The sequence below is a fragment of the Diadema antillarum genome, unplaced genomic scaffold, assembly GCF_040938485.1.
Source record: "Diadema antillarum isolate AM-2024a unplaced genomic scaffold, OU_Dant_1.0 seq00001558_RagTag, whole genome shotgun sequence".
Classification (NCBI taxonomy): Eukaryota; Metazoa; Echinodermata; class Echinoidea; order Diadematoida; family Diadematidae; genus Diadema; species Diadema antillarum.
The window spans coordinates 1,325,095-1,331,094 of NW_027272284.1; positions in this window are offsets into that span (position 1 = coordinate 1,325,095).

The following is a 6,000-nucleotide window of genomic DNA, read 5'->3' on the forward strand; positions in this document are numbered from 1 at the left end:
AATTGAGCAATGCTGATGATGTGAAATCAACACATCATTGTTAAATGATGAATACCAAATAGGAATAAGATAGCCCCATTTACACACACATGTATGAATATATGAATTATACAAAAATATAAATATACAAATATACAAATATACAAATATATCAATACACTTAAATAAGTATATACAAATACATTGATATATACTTACATAAGTACAAATATAACAATATACTTACAGGAGTATATAAAAATATATGGGTGTAGGCATTGTTTACGTACTATGAAGAACATGTCTTCTCGATTGTTGCTCTAAATAGATGCACTGTCCCAACCATCCCTGAAATAGAATGCAGATAATTACCTTTCGATTGTATTCCGATTTGCTCCGTGCCCGAGCCGTGGAGTAGGAGGAAGACTTTGAATTACCCATCTCCAAAATCAATGTGAACTTGAAAACATTAGAGGCGGGGAAACGAAATTATCTTTCTTATAAAAAGGAAAGAGAAACTGACAAGAGTATAACCGCGATACTTCACTGTCAGAGCTTTAAAGTGCAAGGAAACTACCTTGCCACCAGTGGCAAGCTCTCACGAAGATGCCTTCCCTTCCCCGGTCAGACAGATGGATGTCAGTGGATGGAGTCGGAATCCATCTGAGATGCCTGTTACAAATGGTCATGCCGGAGTAGACAGTGATGGTTTACTCAATATAAATCTGATTTTCAGGCAATGTAGCTCGGCCGCTCATCAATTTCCTCATTCCATTCCAGGCCCTTTCTCCGTCTCTGTTTCTCTCTACATGCATTCTTCTCTCTCTCTTCCTCCACCCCCCCCCCCCCCCCATCTCCCTCTCTTTCTACAATATACCTATATGTTCCTTTTACAAACGTCTTTTTTCTCTTCTTTCTATAGACCCTTTATTCATTTACCTCCAGGCAATATTTTGCCACTGTTTTTAGTTCTTGGTTCTGACAGTCCAGTTAGGGTAAAGTGAAGATGTCCAAATAGCATACGGACCTCACTCATTCTTGAAATGTTTATGGGTAATGGAGTCTGAAAGTTAAGAATACAGTTAACTGCTGGCTGCTTCTTCTCTTGCTCCAGTACGTTTGTCATTGTGCCTACCAAACGTACAACCTACAAACTGTATACACTGCGGAGGACAATTCGCCGTTTCCCTGCTGCAGTGATGCGGTTTGGTGTACATAAGTCATTGCCCTTTATTTCCCTCTCTCAATGTCTAGTCTTGGGAGGAACTCCATCCATACATGATTCACTCATCTAAAACACAGCATAGGGAGATTCTACCAACCACCAACATCTCTTCTCTCTCCTCCGATCCTCCTCCCACGGTCTGACGATGAGGTCTGGCTCTCTCGGCAGTGATGGATGTGTTCTACATTCTCGTTCTCTCCGAGTATATTCTGATTTTTGTCTCTTCATTCTTGATTAAAATGCTCATTTCTCTGCACCATGCTTCATCACAAAAGTGATCCATGTCACTCCTCTCTACTATCCTGCACCCCCTTCTGCACTACTTTCCTCTCCGTTGCCTCCTCTTAAGCATTTTTCTTTCTCAGGGCAATATTTTTCATGTTTTTCTTTCGCCTCCTCTGCATTTCCTGCTAAGATTCTATCTCTTCCATCACACTTACGCTTAAATGACAAACTCCACACATCCATGTCTAAGATATTTCTTATCTGTAAATCACTTTGAGACATTTTTTTTCTAGGCTGATAAAATACCATCTCTCTTTAAGAAAAGATCCTCTTCATTAATGGCTCTTAGTATATTTCTTATGATATTCCCTTTTGTTTTGCCATTGGAAATGACCCTATTTTGCAGTTTACACTATTGGAAACACTCTCCATATAAAGATCATGAGCACATCACAAACATTAAACATAGAACCCCTGCACGTGTTGCTGAGCTAAATATGATGTGTAGTTTTCTGATTACTTTCCGAACTGAGAGATACCATCTACTTATGAAAAAGGCTGGAGTAGTTCAGCGGTGTGAACTTGAGACATGTTATGTCAAGAGGGGGGTGGGGGTAGGGAGGAGCCTTTCTCGGGAAAAGGAGGACAGAGCTAGGAGGGAGGAGGAAGAGCAGGGGGGAAATAAATTGTGGCATTAAAGTGGGAGGACCATGGATGTGATGGGTTTGGGCAATAAGAGACATGTGGCTGGGAAGACAGCATCAGACTCACTTCAAACCAGGAAATTGCAAGATGTAGTGCGGTAAGCAAAGGAGATATACTTGCCTTGGGCTTCTACTTGATATTGCTGCTGTCAAATGTCTGTTTGTGGTCCTCAAATTGTAATCTTGTCTATTTTTCTCTCTCTCTCTTTTTCTTGGATTTATCTTGTTTTTACTTTACTTGTATGTCCTATATTTCAGTCTCTCTACATTCCATTTCTTTATCTATCTATCCATCCATCCATATCTGTCTGTCTATCTATCTATCTATCTATCTATCTATCTATCTATCTATCTATCTGTCCATCTATCCCTAACATCTCTCACATCTTACATCTACCACTCTATTTATCTGTCTATCTATTTCTGCATAAATCTTTTCCATATATTTGCCTTCCTGAAGACAAAAAGAAATACAAATCATTTGATTCCTTTAACAATCACCTTAAAATGGATCTGTTTCCATCAAAATGTTTGTGTCAATTCTGTATGTATATCCTTTTAATAAAATTTCAGTGCTGTGGATAAACAGTTTTGTGAAAGGGAACACAGGGACAAAAAAACAGGAACAGCAGACAATTGTCCACAACTAAGTGACAATTAAACAATTTCTCTCTACATATTTCTAGAGGAAGTGAGAATACCGAGGGTCAACGAGAGTGTAGGGCGCGGTCCATTGTGGGAATTAAGCTCGCCCCTTTGGGGTCCAGCTACCCTTGAATGATAATCACTCGGGCACGATGCGGAAGATTACGAGGGGTTCGCTGATTATTGCTAAGCAGTTTTGACATCATTTGAGAAAAATTCTGTGAGGAAGATGAAGAGATAAAATTCATTTTCTTTTTTACATTGCTCATTATGACCTTACTGTCACCCTGCCATACTCTGTATGACAAGGCACATTTCGCTGCATGACAAGATTTATGTCCATTTGTGATTTATGAGGAAGGGCAATAAAACCAGCACATATGTATTCAGAGGAGAAGTAACGATGAAACAACCAAAAATACTTTATAGCACCCAAACCACAGTGAGAGAGGCTTTTGACTCACATAAAACTTTGCAACTAATTGACAAAGTGCCCTACATCGACGTAAATAAGCACTGAATTGATCAGTGTTTTAGTAAAAGCCATGATAAAAAATCATGGGCTTACAGTTGCAATGAAAACATCTCAACGGAAGAATTTCATGAATTTGAATTACATAAAACTTGTTTGTAAATATGTTTCCAAAATAAGTTTCTAGATGTAAATACAGTTACTGAGTCAAACAAAGCTCCTCTGTCATGTCTGAGAAGCTATGGCTGACAGTTATAGCTGACAGTTACAGCTGACAGTTATAGCTGACAGTTACAGCTGACAGTTATAGCTTACAGTTATAGTTATAGCTGAAATGACATTAATACTCAATGCACATGCTAAACGACAATAAACCTCACAAACCTTCGTGATTACAAAACTTATCATGATTACAAAACTTCAGATATTCTAAACTCAGAATTGTCAGGGAAAACACAATAATACAAGTGACAATAGAACATCTGATTCAAGTCCCTTGTTAAGTAACAAGTATTGTATTCAACTGACTTTTTAACGTTCACCAGCACACCATTATGCAATATTGGTACAGATTTTCCTTTTTGTCTTACAAAACAAAAGTACATTCCCAACAAGATTGGCAGGGAGTAAAAAACAAACAAACAAAAACAAAAACAAACAAAAACAAAACTGTGATCTGCACAAACACACACACACACACACACACACAGACACACAGACACACACACAGACACACAAAAGAAGAAAAATGAATGAATAAATCGAAGAGGGTGCATGGGGTTAACCCAAACTCCACATGAAAAGAATGTCACATAGGATAGGAAGCAGGTACAGCTACAATGAGGTGTAGAGGGAATGAACTGCCGGAAAATGATCTTAATACCCCCCTGAGCGGTCATCCCCTGTGACTAACTCAGCATGATGAGATCCCAAGACTGAAATAAGAAATTGGAAGAGAATAAAACAAGGAGGGGGGGGGGGGGCATGGATGGGAGCAACTGTTGCCCCTACTGACAAACATGAACAAGCAGTTGGTAAGTATGACTTGCAATTCATTACGCTGCACATATTAACAATTGGGGACAAGTGGGAGACTTGGACAGGTAGTTGGCTAACTATCACGCACTCATGGTCTATATTACCATGACGATTCACTACTGCCCTCTGATTGGTGGGAGAGAACAGGAGTGTGAGAAGGGACCGCAATGACTGTGTGGGAATACAACTCTGTGCAAATATAGCACAGTTTGCCAAATACAACCTCATTGGTCCATACAGTCCACTTTAAAAATGGAAATAGCAGACTAAGTGATCACTATACACAGTTGACCACAGCAGAAAGGTTGTGATATATACACAAAACGTACAGTTCTATTTTATTTCTTGAAAGGTTCTATGTTTCTTATCGGCATGATATAATGCTGATGAAATGACAAAAAATATAGAGGGTTGATGATGGCGATGACTTCGCACTTAAAGTATTATTTCATCTTGTATTTTCTGAGTTTTGGTTTTGCTTAACCACAAGCAACCTCTATACAAAAGGAAAACCAGGCAGCACCATCGACACAGAGTTCATGGTATTCCAATCTACAGGACACAGACTGATGTTTATGACATCAGACTCGGCTTCACAAATGTGTCAGCTCATATCCTACGTGAACACAGAATGAAATCAGTGTCCTCTAATGCTGAAGAGTTTATCCATGTCTCTGCTCGCATACAAGTACCACAAATCTTATTTCACAACATACCAGCACACGTCGTCTTGTGTCTGGCTATCATATCATAAATTTTGATCGATAAACAAGTTAACCAAAGTCGTTTGGTGGTCTCATCAAGATTTTTTTTTTTATTATTATCATCTCTTTCAAACTCTGGTGACATGAGACATGGAATTACAACATGATGAATTTTAAGCTGACTTGATTAGTAATTAAGTGATGTTGCATCCAGCTATGGGCTTTCATAATGCAGAAGACAGAAAAGGGGGAAAAAAAGAAGGGGGGGGGGAACAGACCCAAAAGGATTCACTTAATTGAGAGACGGTATAGACCCCACGCCAAGATCGATGACATCAAGTTCATAGCTTAATCTATTTAGCATAGAAAAATCACCATAGTAACCAAGTCTTGGCACTCTGCACGCGGCTTCTCTATTCCCACCCCCCCCTCCCCCAGCAATAAATCATCGAATAATTTGTTTTCATGGCAAGGCTGAATATGATTTACTGCTCTAACTCTGCAAGACCTAGAGTCTGAAATATTGCCTGCATAGGTGTCCTCTACAACTTCAGAATTAATTTGCTTGGTGTCTAAATATATGGTGGCCCTCAAAAATGCAAATAATCCCAATTTCTGTGTATCTGTTTGAATAATCCGTGCTTATCTGAACATAACATACAGGAGGCCTTGTCAACTGTCTATGTTATATTTAGCGATGATTGGAAACCTTCGTAACGAGAGTCTTCTAATTTCTTAGAGTCTGCACAATATCACTGGGGCGCCTTGACGGGAAAGTCCCTAATTCTTCATGGAAGTGTTGCCAGAGTGTGGCTATCAATTAAAATGAGGAAATTGTTATTTCTCTTTCCACAATTCCTAGTCAGCTCAGAACGTGTCTTGCCAAATACACTGCGTCTGCTGGGGCTTGTTGGATGAGGATGAACTTCTCAAAAAAACCCTCTAAATTAGTGTATTTGGAGGAAAGAAGGATTCAATAAATGCTGCCAGTTTTGGGTCATTACAAAA